Source organism: Ranitomeya imitator, chromosome 1 (assembly GCF_032444005.1).
Source record: "Ranitomeya imitator isolate aRanImi1 chromosome 1, aRanImi1.pri, whole genome shotgun sequence".
Lineage (NCBI taxonomy): Eukaryota > Metazoa > Chordata > Amphibia > Anura > Dendrobatidae > Ranitomeya > Ranitomeya imitator.
Window position 1 is genome coordinate 555,206,533 of NC_091282.1, and position 15,989 is coordinate 555,222,521.

General features: G+C 44.7%; 1 long non-coding RNA gene across 1 annotated transcript; it reads left to right on the forward strand.

Moving 5' to 3' along the window:
• Nucleotides 1-7,166: 7,166 nt before the first annotated feature.
• On the forward strand, nucleotides 7,167-8,616 carry LOC138657930 (uncharacterized). Its single transcript, XR_011317258.1, has 3 exons — nucleotides 7,167-7,302; nucleotides 7,439-7,598; nucleotides 8,533-8,616. It is a non-coding gene; the product is annotated as an uncharacterized lncRNA (long non-coding RNA).
• The last annotated feature ends 7,373 nt before the right edge of the window (nucleotides 8,617-15,989 follow it).

Below are 15,989 nucleotides of genomic sequence, written 5' to 3' on the forward strand. Positions count from 1 at the left end.
TCGTAAAACTAGTACTCACCCTACGACCCATCACCATGGCAGCAACTGCGACTCGAATTACGGCTAGTGACGTGACGAGGGCGCCGGAAAGCCAGTATGACGGTGACGCGCATGCGCAAGCACACTGCAGCCTCGTCCCTCAGCACCACCAGCTAGCGTAGCTACCTCGGAGGGAAGAGGAAGATCCATTATTACTATGGCGCAGGCTGAGAAAGTCGTGTGGCTGGCAGCAGGAATGGTGCGTTCACACGTGGCGTTTCTTCTACAGCCAAAACCTTCCCTCTCGTCAAGGCAGCTGTTTGCTGAGGGTGACACGTGTGTGCACAGTACAGGTTTCATGAAGGTACATTACTAATAAGGTACACCTTCATGTACCATGGCTGGGGACCATGGGAAAAACTCCAAACCTGGCAGTTTCCACAGAGACAGGTTAGGGCTGCGAAGCCCCCCGGGGTAACAATGTGAACCCCTTTACTTGGCCATGTAGCAGTGACACATGATGCAGCCAGAGACTCGTCATACGGTACATGACTGGTCGGAGCTAGAAGTCCAGAACTTTATTTGGTCATCAGGTCGGCGTGATTCGTCATGTTCGACAGCAAAAGCAACGACGCCAGCAACGTTTTACATGGAGCTAACAACCAGCGAGAACGATAAGTGAGTCGCCGTTACGTCACTGGATCGCTCCTGCATCGTTCTGGAGTTGCCGGTGTCTGACGTCTCTACAGCGACCTAAACAGCGACGCTCCAGCGACCGGCTCGTTGTCTATATCGCTGCGTCACTGAGTGTGATGGTACCTTTACTGTATCTCAGCAGTCACAGCAAGTGACATCAACATCACACTTCATCCCTTTCCTTTTGTCTGAGGTGTTTGTAAAATGTTACTCTTTATCTACTTGAAAATGTTTCACTATTACTATAGTATATATAAGATTGGTTGTTAACCTATAAATGATAGTGAAAAATCTAAAATGCCTAATTATTTGTTCTTTTCCTGTAACATTTGAAAAAGTTTCAATAAAAAAAAAAAAAAAATCACACTTCATAATCATAATTACGTTTGTATCGGTGACTTTCATATTCTCCCATTTGAGACTTTGCTAACATTCATTTCAGTGGGACAACACATTAGAGCCCAGCATGGCCCCCACTAAGTAGATACAATACAGGTAGATTGGGCACAAGTGCCATGGTCCCTTCCTACAGCGCCGATGTAGCGGGCCTGTACCTAGGCTGTGAACTCAGGACCATACATGCTGGAACTAACTCTCCCGCCCTTAGGGTATGTTTCCATGGTCAGGAATGGCTCAGTATTTGTTCAGGATTTGACGCAGGTAAAATCTGCACCTGAGGTCACTGGCAGGTCACCTGCGTTTTTTTTCATTGCATGCGTTTTTTTTGTCACTTTAAATAAAGCTAATTGAAAGTTGGCTTCTGGGAAGGAAGAAAGTGTGATTTCCTATTTGCAGATATATTGAGATATGTTCCCACGGTTAGTAAACACTGCGTTTTTCATGCGGATTTGTGTGTTTTTGTAAGCTAAATAAAGTTATACAAAAAAAAAAAGAATTGTGATGTAATTGCCTTGTCCAACCTCTTCTTTTACATACTCCATTGAAGAATAATGTTTACACACAGCTAGATGATAGATCTATAGATAGATGTAATAGATCTAGCTATATCTATTATCTATCTATAGATAGATCTATAGAGCGTGCGGCTAAATGTATTTCTATGCAGCCGCACGCTCTGCTCCCCAAGTGACAGCGGCAGTGTCGGGTGTTATGACCTGGTGGTTAGGAGCACCCGACCTGATAGTTAAACTCATACAGGACGAGCTCTGGGATGTGGGAGCTCTGCTGACCGCAAGCCCTAATCCTATCGCACACACTAAAAATAGCCGTGGAGCGCTCCTGACACTCCCTAGGCGCCTCGTCACAGCCTCAGAGCTAGCTAGCCCTAGAGATAGAAAATAAAGCCTACCTTGCCTCAGAGAAATTCCCCAAAGGAATAGGCAGCCCCCCACATATAATGACTGAGAGTAAAGATGAAAGTCACAAACACAGAAATGAAATAGGTTTCAGCAAAGGGAGGCCAGACTCACTAAATAGACAGAGGATAGGAAAGGAATCTTTGCGGTCAGCACAAAAACCTACAAAAGACCACGCAGAGTGTGCAAAAGGGTCCTCCGCACCGACTCACGGTGCGGGGTGCCACTCTGCATCCCAGAGCTTCCAGCTAGCAAGACAAAATCAGGATAACCAGCTGGACAAAGAAACAATGAGCAAAAATAACAATAAGGAACTTAGCTTCTGCAGGAGAAGACAGGTCACCAGGCAGATCCAGGAGCGAACTGAACCAATGCTAAAACATTGACAGCTGGCATGGAGTAACGATCTGAGTGGAGTTAAATAGAGAAGCCAACCAAAGGATAAACCACGTCACCTGTGTAAGGAACCTCAGAAGCAGCAGCTTCACTCATAGCCACCAGAGGGAGCCCATAGACAGAACTCGCCGAAGTACCATTCACGACCACAGGAGGGAGTTCGACAACAGAATTCACAACAGTCAGTATTAAGATGCGAGGCTCCTCTGAGTTTCTCACATGTGTGATCCCGGCCTTAAATAAAGACACATACATGAAATCTGGGTTAGGCCGGGGTCACACTTGCAAGAAACTTGCATGATATTCGCACCTCAATACCTGGCACTCGGGATCAGAGTGTGCGGCTGCATGTATTTCTATGTAGCTGAACGCTCCGGTCCCGAGTGCCAGTGGCAATGCCGGGTATTGATGCGAGAGACTCGTGCAAGTTTCTCGCAAGTGTGACCCTGGCCTTAAACGCAATATCTGTTAAATAAAAAAAAATGGCGTGGGCTTCCTTCCAATCTGTGCGCCAGCAATTAATGGCCGATGTTTATAGCCTGGGAAGGGGCTAATACCCATGGATCTTCCCAGGCTATGAATATCAGCCCGCAGCTGTATATTTAGCCTTTACTGGCTAATAAAATGGGGGACCCCCCAAAAAATGACTTGGGGGTCCCCCTATAGCTGCGGGCTTATATTCATAGCCTAGGAAGGGACCATGGATATTGCCCACCACCAGCACTCAGCCGCCTCAGAAATGGCATCTGTAAGATGCGCCAATTCTGGCACTTAGCCTCTCTCTACCTACTGCCCTGTAGAGGTGGAATATAGGGTAATAAGGGGTTAATGTCACCTTTGTAAGGCGACATTAAACAGGATTAGTAACGGAGAGGTGTCTATAAGATACCTATCCATTACTAATCCTGTAGTTGGTAAAGGGTTAATAAAATACATGCAGAATAAAGTATTATAATGAAATAAAACACTACACAGTTTTGCCATCTTTATTACACTGGTAATCCAAGCAAAGCCATCGATCTTCTGAAAAAAGAAAATAATACCAACAGTATACTCCCTGGTCCAACGCAGTCCTTTAATAATGAGTGTCCCACGACAAGTCCAGCTCTGCTACATCTGGATGCCTGACATCCAGACATAGCAGGGCTTGTAGGTGATCGCTGGAGATAACCCTCCAGCGATCACCTACACTGCAGCGTTCTCAGCTGATCAGCATTTCCTGACCATGGAAGCACCCTGCAGAAGCTCTGTCCAAGCAGCTGTGCAACTCATTTTGGTCATCGCTTCCACAGACAGGATTGCACATGCAAGTAGAAGACCTGCTTCCACCTCCTGCTCCTCACCACTTGGCTGCTACAGATGGACCTTTGTTGCCAGCAGGTTAGGCTACTTTCACACTAGCGTCGTGTGACATACGTTGCAATGCGTCGTTTTGGAGAAAAAAACGCATCTTGCAAAGTTGCCCGCAGGATGCGTTTTTTCTCCATAGACTTGTATTAGCGACGTATGGCCACACGTCGCATCCGTCGTGCGACGGATGCGTCGTGTTTTTGGTGGCCGCGACGCATAAAAAAACGTTCAATGTAACTTTTTTTTGTGCGTCGGGTCTGCCATTTTCGATCGCGCATGCGTGGCCGAAACCACCCCCTCCTCCCCAGAACTCCAACGGGCAGCGGATGCGTTGTAAAACTGCATCCGCTGCCCACGTTGTGCTACATTAACACACAGTCGGGCCGACAGTTTGCGACGGCCCGTACCGACGGACTAGTGTGAAAGTAGCCTTAAGGTACCGTCACACTAGACGATATCGCTAGCGATCCGTGACGTTGCAGCGTCCTCGCTAGCGATATCGTCCAGTGTGACAGGCAGCAGCGATCAGGCCCCTGCTGTGCTGTCGCTGGTCGGGGAAGAAAGTCCAGAACTTTATTTCGTCGCTGGACTCCCCGCAGACATCGCTGAATCGGCGTGTGTGACACCGATTCAGCGATGTCTTCACTGGTAACCAGGGTAAACATCGGGTAACTAAGCGCAGGGCCGCGCTTAGTAACCCGATGTTTACCCTGGTTACCATCGTAAAAAAACAAACAGTACATACTTACATTCAGCTGTCTGTCCCTTGCCGTCTGTTTGCTGCACTGACTGCTGGCCGCAAAGTGAAAGTGAAAGCACAGCACAGCGGTGAGTCACACAGCGGTGACTCACCGCTGTGGCTGTGCTCTGCTTTCACTTTGCGGCCAGCAGTCAGTGCAGCAAACAGACGGCAAGGGACAGACAGCTGAATGTAAGTATGTACTGTTTGTTTTTTTACGATGGTAACCAGGGTAAACATCGGGTTACTAAGCGCGGCCCTGCGCTTAGTTACCCGATGTTTACCCTGGTTACCGGGGACCTCGGGATCGTTGGTCGCTGGAGAGCGGTCTGTGTGACAGCTCTCCAGCGACCAAACAGCGACGCTGCAGCGATCCGGATCGTTGTCGGTATCGCTGCAGCGTCGCTAAGTGTGACGGTACCTTTAGGGAGAAGTGTTACCCCCTAGTGTCTGGCATTCCCAGTCAGAACTTTCCTGAAGAAAGCAGTATTTTTTGTTTTATGTCTTAAGTAAAGTTCCACTTTAAGGTTGGTAGGTGGAATGTGAAAAGTTAGTTAAGAGGTTAAGGATTTTGTCTGAAAAAGGTCCTGTTGAATAGAAAATTTGTGGATGGCCTCAAAATGTTTACAGTTCATGGCCATGCAGAACACTGGAGTGTTGTATAAAACATCAACTCTCCAATATTGCAGACATTCTAGCTTCTTCACTATTTGCATGTGAAGAACAAGACCACAAAGCGTCTTCATTTCTTCATCATATATAGGGGTCCAGTTAGAAAATGTAGTGGTGTTTTGGGTCAAAAATAGCTGGGCATACAAATTTGTCTCGGCCAACATGATGTTTACAAAACCCTTAGGCTATGTGCACACGATGCGGATTCGCAGCAGTTTCCCATGAGTTTAGGCTACGCTCACATTAGCGTCATGCGACGCAGCGTCGTCGACGCACGACAACGCATGCGTCATGCGCCCCTATCTTTATCATTGGGGACGCATGCGTTGCGTTGTCGTGCGTTTTCGGAAAAACGCACGACGCATGCGTCGTTTCACCGCACCTGGGTGGTATCGGAGACGCTACATGTTGCATTTTTGTAGCGTCAAAAAAACGCACGCGTCGCACTTGCGTCGCTCGTGCATCGTCATTGCGTTACAATTTCCCATTGAAACCTATTGACAACGCACTTGCGTCGCGTGTGTGCGTCGTGCGTGCGTTGTGCGACGCATGCGTCGTTAAAATTAAACAAAAAAGTGTCTAGACAGTGTCTAGACAGTGCAAACAGTGATAAAAACATCCCCCATATATAAAGAAAATGTTGGATTGTTTGTCACTTCTGCTGCAGGCTACACATCAGGCTACACATCAGAACAGACTGTCTTTTCATCCGCTGTCCAGAGATGTAAGTATAGAATGATTCTGTGCATTTTCTACATGTTTTTTAAAATTGTTTTTGCAAGTTGTGTATTATATTCTGCACTGTGGTTGTTTAAAGATATTGTTGTATTTTTAGTCTGGTTGCGATTTATGGCGTTGTATAGGATGGCGTTTCATTGTCTGCGGCCTTGATTATTGTTCTTTCCAGGATAGATTTTTCTTTTCCATTTATTGGTTTGGTGGTGTTTTTTGGATTCAGTTGTGATGTTTTATTCTTGCGTTATATGAATTTTATTGTCTCCGTCCATGTTGGTTTTATTGTAAAGTATGGTAGTATAGAATGATTCTGCGCCCTTTTATTAAATGTAATAATTTTTATTGCAAGTTGTGTATTATGTTCTGCACTGTGGTTATGTAAAGACATTGTTGTATGTTTCTGGTTGTGATGTATGGCGTTGTGTGGCCTTTTATTGTCTCCGGCCCTGTCGGTTTTATTGTAAAGTATGGTGTGTTATTAACGTTTCTGCCCTTAATTTTTGGGGGTTGGTAATTTTTTCCTTTCAAAAATCTATTGTGTTTTTTGGGTTGCTCCGTGCATACTGTCCTTTTTAAAAAAAAACAACTCTCTTTTGGGATTACCACTTGGGTCTGTTGTATATTTGTTTTGTTATCTGTAGGCTTTTGTTTACTCTGGCATTGGGTTGTCTCTGCCATTGTTTCTTTTAATCAATGTGGCAGTGTTGTTTGCACAGCGTTAGTTCAGTTGGTATGCAATGTTCTTTGTGGTTGAAATGTACATTTTTTTTTTTTTTTAAATTGCTGTATTGTGCCAAGGAGCATAGGATAAATGTTATTTTGTTCTTTATTTCAGAATTGCATTATGGCCAGCGATTCCAGCAACACCCCACCGCTGAGGAGTCCGGTGAGTACATGATCAACTATTGCTTACTATTCGCTGTCATTTGTAGATGGGTCACTCAACTTTTTGGTAAACTATTTTGCAGGCTTCTTCAAGTGAGGAGGAGAGCCAGGAGGAACAGAGGGAGCAGGAGCAGAGACCACGGGGCCAAGCTGTGGTTGCAGCACGGCGAGTAAGTTTTTATGTCAAACCTATTCCTTTTTTTTTTCTTAAATTTTTTTGTTTTTGCGGGTATGGAGGGTGGTGGGAGGGGGTGGTGGTGGAGGTGGTAGGTGGCGGTGGAGGAGATAGGGACAACATTGTTTATCTTGCAAACATTAATATTTTACATTTATTCTAGGTTTCACAACGGGCCCATGATGACCAACTCGATATTGACATGATGGTAGCAGCTATAGAGGAACGGGGCCCGTTGTGGGACAGCCGTGACCCCCGGCACGCGGACCAGGGCATATTGCGCCGTTTGTGGATAGAGGTGGCACAATTGCTGTGGGATGGCTTCGACAGCGCTTCCCCCGTGGCCAAAGCTAAATTTCGTAAGTATTTCCAAAATGCTGCTGTGACCCATCAGGCCAGGATTACACAACCGTCTGTGATGTCTTCTATTGGGATTACACACGGTTGCGTAATCGTTTTCAATATATTCTCTAAAACTTATTTTTTTATACACAGTTAAACAATTGAAGACCAGATGGCGCTCCATGAAGGACCGTTTCAGGAGGGGCCTGAAAAAGGAGGGACAGATCCGTAGTGGTGCTGCAGCTTCAAGGACCTCTGTGTACAAATACAACCGTATATTGCAGTTCTTGCGACCGGTCCTTGAAAGCAGAGAGTAAGTATAGTACCTACGCACACACCTAGTTTTTACAACATGCATATTCACGTACTATATTCCAGCCACGTAGCTTATTGCCCAGCCATTTATTTTGGCAAGTACGAAGTATAGAAATGAAGAATAAAATGCAAGCTCGCAGAGGCGTGAAAAGTAAAAAATACATACTTTTATCCACTTCAATCATAAGCAGAGGATGAAACATCAGCACAATACAATAGACACTATCTACGCGTTTCAGGTGACAGGGAACATCAGACCTGAAACGCGTAGATAGTGTTTTTATTGTATTGTGCTGATGTTTCATCCTCTGTTTCTGATTGAAGTGAATAAAGTATTTAGTTTTTACTTTTCATGTCTCGGTGACCTCGTATTTTTTATTCATTTCTGGTCTTCTCACGCTTGACACAGCGGCTCCGTGCTCTGAGCCTTCTGGGATTACAACAATGGTGAGCTTGACTTACTATTTCTTTCCCTGAAATCAGAAGTATACAGAACACAGAAAGATAGTAGATTGGCCATGCCCGGGCAATATTTCATAGTGGAGTAGTATAGTGCCCATCCAGGTGTATCCCAGTTTTTTTACACACAAAAACTTAAAATATAATAGACACGGCATACCTTCTACTGCAAGGCAGGTTATGTTCCCATGGTTGCTCAGCTCGCAGGACCTGTGATGACGTCTCGGTCACATGACCGTGACGTCATGGCAGTTCCAACGGTAAGCGTAACTGTCGGGCGTTACAAACCGCAACCATGGGTGACTATTTTGGAATCAATAAATGCATTTTTTATTTTAAGATTGATGCGGCATATGCAGTGTCAATATTAAAAATAGGTTAACGGCGGCAATGGATACCGCCGGTAAAGTCAATTAATGACGCATGTGAAATGTTATATTTAGTATACTAATGGTTTCCTTATGTTTTCACAGAACACACAGCAGCACCCGCGAGACTGTCCGACCCTCTGGAGCGGTCCTTCGTGAAGCGCCATCTGAACCGTCGCAGCCATCCCACAGGGAGAGCAGGTCTGCACCACCACAATCTGGCGAACCGGCAGCCGGTCCATCAGATGTTCCCCTGGCCGAGGCCTCTGTCGCTCCTTCCTTCGGGTCTTCCCGACAGCGTCAGCGGGCCTCGGACAGGGCGGTCATGCCCGAATTTTTACATTTGAGCACCGTATTTCAGAATGGTTTCAAGGCGCTGTGCGATAAAATGTCCAATATCGACCGGCGTCTTGAAAACATCGAATCGGAGCTCTCGAGGCCGGCCAAACATTTTTTTAGTGCCATTCACAAGGGCATGGTTGAACATCTTACGTCGGAACTCCAGATTTCGGTCATGCAGGGCTGCAACAACGCATATGTCACTGCTCTGCAGCAGGCTCGGGTCATGCAGTCAGCGACTACAGTGCCCGCAGTACCATCGCTGGCTGCCATGACTCCTGCTGCAGAGCACCACCACAGAGCTCCGCGTGCCGAGGGCCACCGCCACCACAGAACACAGCCCCAAAGTTCTGATCATGCCAGGCCTTCAAGGGCACACAGACGGGAAGCCGACCCACACCCAGAGGGAGAGAGGAGGAAAAAAAAGAAGAAGACGACGACAAGCACTACAACCTTGGCTATGGCTGCTCCCAAAACAACCACCAGTACACAGCCTGGGTCGACCCGGAGCACACCAAGTACCCAGCCTGGGTCAACACGGATTACACCCAGTACCCAGCCTGGGTCTACAAGGAGTACACCTAGTACACAGCCTGGGTCTACCCGGAGCCGGAGTAGCCAGCCAAGGACACTAGTCGTCCCTCCTCCTCCCTCACCTCCTGCTTTCGCAGTCTCGCCACCGTCAACTGGCTGGATTGATGTCGGCATCCCGTCTAGTGTCAGACTATGCTGCTTTCTCCCCCTCGTCCTCCTCCTCGGTCTCCTCAACACCCCCCAAAAGTGGGGAATATCAATCCCCCTTAATTGCTGACATAGATACCCCTTAACATTTCCCTTTTCTTTTATTTTGTGTCCCTAATAAATTGTTATTTTTTTTAAAAATACTGAGTTTTTATTGTCTCAAATAAAGTTTGCACCAAATCACACCGTGCGCCGTATACACAAATATTGATGTGCAATGTCTGACAATATTTTATAATTTTTTTTTTTCATTTTTTTATAGGGCTGTCGCTCATTGTACTATGAGATGTTCCAAACACAAACAGCATTGCTCAATATATCAAGTTTAAAATGTACCATCACACCACGATTTCAGTAACGATATAGTTGGTTTTTGTGTGTAACCAACGTTATCTTTTCTGAAATCGTACAACGATTAGACCCCGGCTGTGAGATTATTGGTGTCAGCGAATGATTAGGAATTTTTTGGGGTAACTGATCACACGCTGTCATTGTTGGATCTGCGTGTTTGACACCGATCCAGCGATGTCTTTGTTTTACACAAGGGAATATTGGGTTACTAGCGCAGTGTTTTTAACACTCAAAAAGTGAACAATACCCCCCCCAAAAAAAAAAAAGGTGTCAACAACGTCCCTCGCCGTCATCTTTCCACAGTGACTGACACTGTGATTCCCGCCCGTAAAGCAGAGCACACCGTTGACTTAATAAACGCTGTTCTTTAGGGCTGGCACAGTACGGAAAGATGACGGCGATGGACGTGTCACACACCGGAATGTAAGTTTTTTTTTATTTTTTTAAATTACATTAACAGGGAAAACATCATGAGTGCGGCCATGCGCTTCACATTACCCAGATTACACGGGGACTTGCTCTTTTTTGGTCGCTGGAGAGCTGTCTGTGTGACAGCTCTCCAGCAACCACGCGACGACTAAACAACGATCACGGTCCGGTCGTATCACTGGTCGGTATCGTTGGATAATAGTTTTATTACGGTACCTTAAGAATATTGGTCAGGTGAGGTGGTAGCAATGTTCACAGTGTCGCCACTATTTGACTCTGGACGAATTCTAGCATCCTGAGTCCAATAGTGTTAACTCTGTAGAGTTATGCAAACATGATCGTCTCCCTCCTTGTCAAGCCAGGTTCATTATGCAAATAGTCAGCAGGATTAAAAATGGTTGACAAGGTGGGAGCCGATCATGTTTATGTCAAAACTATGGAAAACACGGCTGAAATATTTTTTTGTTTTGTCACAGTCCATTTGGGTACTGGTGCTCACATAAATTTTGTGGGACACACATTACTTTACATAACATTGGATTTTACAATTTGATTATTATGGAAAAACATATGGGAGATTTGTTTTGTGAAAACGGAAAGGCACAAGAACTTTATTTAAAAACACAACGCATTAGACAATCAGGGGACATTATAACAATAACCTTACATAGGATGGTAAAATGACATGGACTCCACAGTGTTTACATGACATCATAATACCAAGATGAATTAAACCATTTGATCTTGCCATGAAACACGGCCAACATCTGAAACAAAGTATGCAGCAAATTGGTCCCTCATATGAGCAATCTCCACAGTTGTCCGCAGAGGATGATCTTGATAATCAGGCAATGGATTTGGTATGGGTTCATCGAGTTCCACGTTGACTCTCTCTTTATCAATAATAAAATTGTGGAGAACCACACACGCCTTCACCACCTCATCCACTGTCTCAATTTTCAAATTTATAGCGGATCCTAAGATACGCCATTTGGAGACAAGGATTCCAAAGGCGCACTCCACAGTTCTTCTGGCCCTGGACAGTCTATAATTAAATATACTTTTGGTGCGGTCCAACCCCCGACTGGAGTACGGTTTAAGTAGGTTGCCACTCATTTGAAAAGCCTCATCCCCAACCACAACAAATGGCAGGGCCGGGCCTTCGGTGTTGGGAAGAGGTCGTGGCTGGGGAAAATTAAAATTGTTATCGTACAATCTTCGGCCCATATCAGACTCCTTAAATGTCCGTGAATCATTTGCACGGCCAAACGCTCCAATGTCCACAGTGAGAAACCTGCAGTCCGCACCTGCAATTGCCATGAGCACGGTGGGAAAAGTATTTTTTATAATTAAAAAACAGAGATCCACTTCTGGAAGGCTTGGTAATCCTAATGTGCTTCCCATCCACGGCTCCAATACAGTTAGGGAAAGAACACACTTGTTCGAATTTTTGGGCGTTGGCCTGCCATATTTCTGTTGTAGGGATGGGTAAAAATTCCTCATGGAGGTTGTCCCACAATGCGCGGCATGTGTCGGCAATAATACCAGACAGTGTGGAGACTCCAATCCGAAACTGGAAATGCAGTGATCTCAATGTCTCTCCGGTAGCAAGGAAACTGACAAGAAGAAAAAGAAATAAATGTAATTAATTAAATTGTTATGAAATAATTTTTCATTCTTAATTACAATCCCCCACCCCACAAAACCAAAACACGTTACTTTAAAAAATGGCAAGAACATATAAATCCTTCACATTGCATTACGTACCGTAGAGTCACCAGCAGACGTTCTTCGGGGGAAATCGATTTACGGAGCTGCGTGTCCTGCCTGGAAATGGTTCCTTCCACCAGACGCAGCAGATATCGGAAGCTGTTTTGTGACATCCTGGTGTATTCAAAGTATTTCTCCTGGTTCTCATTTAATTCGCCAAACAGACAATGGTAGGCTCCACGACTCTCTCGGACTTCCACTATAGGGTGTAGCCAAAAACGCCGACGACTCCTTCTCCGTAGTTTGTCTCTTTTCCTCTGTTCATGACAGGCAATAGCATAAGCAACAGCAAGTGCTAATTCCAGCTCAATATTGAGGTAGATACTCTCCATGGTACGCTCCATCCTGATGCTGTATGGTTGGAAATAATCTATGCCGGGGTATATATACCACTATTACATTAATACCCACCCTCATCTACCCATTGGTGGCATTATCTAGTGTCTGGACACTAGACCCACCCTCTTCTATTCATTGGTGGTGTTATCTAGTGTCTAGACACTAAATTGTGTGGAAAGATAACATCATTGTTTGACAACGCATTCGTCGTAAAACGCTGCGTTTTTTGGGAAAACGCAACAAAAACGCACAAAAAACGCTGCGTTTTACGACGCATCCGTTCGACGCATGCGTCAAAAAAGGTGCGTTTTTGCGTGCGTTTCCGATCCGTCGTGCGTTGCGTCGGCGACGCTGCGTCGCATGACGCTAATGTGGACGTAGCCTTACAGTACAATGTAAACCTATGGGAAACCGAAAACGCTGTGCTCATGCTGTGAGAAAAAACGTGCGGAAACGCAGCGGTTTACATTCCGCAGCATGTCAATTTTTTTGTGCGGAATCCACAGCGGTTTTACACCTGCTCCATTGCAGAAAACCGCAGGTGTAAAACCGCAGTGGAATCCGCACAAAAACTGGGGTAAATCCGCAGGAAAAACGCAGTGTTTTTGCCCTGCGGATTTATCAAATCCGCTGCGGAAAAATCGGCAGAGGACCATTATATGTGTGCACATACCCTTAAGAGAAAAAGACTTTGAAAAAGTCCATTTCTGTGAAGCCGGTGGTATCAAATTTGATTCCTGATTGTGCCACAAAATCTGTCTTATAATGTTTGGGGGATGAGGTGCTTATGGGGTTAGTAACAGTGCACACTGGTTCATTTTCTGTCCTGGGGCATCTGTGTAGCGGGTCGATATCACTTAAGGATGAAAAATAAAGGATGGTAGAATCCAATCCCTCACTGTCAGTGTCTGAGGCACGGAAAGCGTATGCCTACTCCCCGAATACTGTGTTTAGAACGAGCGGGACAACATTTTTGCGGTGTATGTATCAAATTTTATTCAGGTGTGGATTTGATGTAAACTTTTTTTTATTATTATTTAGAAGAGGAAAAATATACCGTATATAAAGTTTGGTAAAATAAAGTACTGAATGGACATCCGTAAAATAAAATCAAAACTGAGCACTCGCACCTGACACCCTGACTATATTCAGTAAAAAATACTGTAGTAGACACCGATTACTATGGTATGTTTCTACTGTCCATAATCTAGTCCTGTCAACTAACTTATTTTTTTTAAACGAAGAGGAACCACAAAACCGACCATAAGTCCAGTATAAAATAATTTTTATTTAATATAAAATTTTTAGTAAGAACAACAATTTTTAGGGAAAAGAAAACCAGTGAAGATATAGTTTGTAGGTCACAGTGCCTTAATCTACATGGTATGAAAATACTGTATTCATAAGAAAACAGGGACGTATATCCAGGAGGTAAGTATAATTAAATAAAAATTGTGGGAAAATATTGAGGGATCATATTCAGTAATGTGAGTGAACAATAAGATATCAGACCATTATGTCTCACTGATAAATCAATTATAAAACAGCATAAATAAAGTGAATATAATCTCCAAAAAATAATCAACCAGCAATAAAAATATATACGATGTGAGATAACCAGTGTCCGTCAAAATCACAAAACCGCCATTAATCAACACAAAAAACATTTAGGTGTGATACCTGATCGCAGAGTGACAAAATAATAATGCTGTGGTGAAGACAATGAGAGATTATAGTGAAGGAGGAAGGATTGGATACCAGTATAGAATGTTCACTCACAATCAGTCTATGGGTCCCAGGCTCCTGGGATTGCGTCCTCCTCAACGCGCATTTCGGCTCTTTTGCCTTCGTTTCTGCTTTTTTTCTGCTTTACTATCTAAATTTTTTTATTCAATAGTTTTTTTTTCACATAAAAAAAAAACCACAACCGGAGGCCGATCAGTGATTTGTGTCACCAACCAACGCTCGACAGCTTTAGGAAAAAGGGGATTAAGAAAAAAAAAATCCTCGCGAGAAGCGGACGGGAAAAAAAAAAAGAAGTCCTGGATAACAGCAAGCCCAAGTGCCGACCAGTGATTTGTCACTGATCAGTGGTGCAGGACGCACATACATTTGCATCTTACAAAAAGTTCATATTTCAGTTCTTCAAAACAAAGAGTGAAACTCATGTATTAGTCGTTACAGAATGATGTATTTCAAGTGTTTATTTCTGTTAATGTTGATGATTTTGGCTAACAGCCAATGAAAACCCAAAAGTCATTGTCTCAGTAAATTAGAATACTTTATAACACCAGCGAGAAACATGATTTTAAAATCTGAAATGTTGGCCTACTGAAATGTATCTTCAGTAAATGCACTCCATACTTGGTCGGGGCTCCTTTTGCATCAATTACTGCATCAATGCGGAGTGGCATGGAGGCGATCAACCTGTCGCACTGCTGAGGTGTTATGGAAGCCCAGGTTTCTTTGATAGCAGCCTTCAGCTCATCTGCTTTGTTGATCTGGTGTCTCATCTTCCTCTTGACAATACCCCATAGATTCTCTGGGGTTAAAGGGAACCTGTCACCCCGTATTTTAAAGATGAGATAAAAATGGCATTAACAAGGGCCAGAGCTGAGCTTTACAGTACTGTCTTCTGTGTGTTTATATTCCGCACCTATGTTGCCGAAATACCTTTTGAAAGTCGGCGTTTGGTGCTGTCACTCAGTCAGGTCTGGTCAGATGGGCGTTGATAAGTTGCGGTTCCTCCCCCACCTCTTGCGTTTCCCTGCGAATGTTATTCCCGCCGTCAGCGTTGTGCTTAGCGCCTGCGCACTAACGTATAATTTGGCGCCTGCGTATTATGGTTTTCCCAACTGTGGGCATATCATAATGGACATTACTGCGCATGCGCGTGTCGGCACTTTTACCTGTGTGCCCCGGAAGTGGTCATATGCGCATACTGTATAGCTGGATGCCGGTAACAGTTTCTCAGCCCCACCTGCGATCGTAAGTTTTACCGGCATCCAGCTATACATTAAATGCGCATATAACCACTTCCGGGGCACACAGGTAAGAGTGCCGACAAGCGCCTGCGCAGTGATGTAACGTACGCTATGCCCACAGTTGGGCACAGCATAATGCGCAGGCGCAAGAGGCTCATTTAATGCGCAACTGCGAAAAAAGTGCGCGATCTGTGTGATTCACAGAGCGCATTTAAGTCATACACGCCGAGGAGCAGGGGGGAGGAACCGCAACTTATCAACGCCCATCTGACCAGACCTGACTGAGTGACAGCACCAAACGCCGACTTTCAAAAGGTATTTCGGCAAGATAGGTGCGGAATATAAACACACAGAAGACAGTACTGTAAAGCTCAGCTCTGGCCCTTGTTAATGCCATTTTTATCTCATCTTTAAAATACGGGGTGACAGGTTCCCTTTAAGGTCAGGTGAGTTTGCTGGCCAATCAAGCACAGTAATAATGTGGTTTTTAAGCCAGATATTGGTACTTTTGGCAGTGTGGACAGGTGCCAAGTCTTGCTGAAGAATGAAATTTCCATCTCCAAAAATCTTGTCAGCAGAGGGAGGCATAAAGTGCTCTAAAATTTCCTG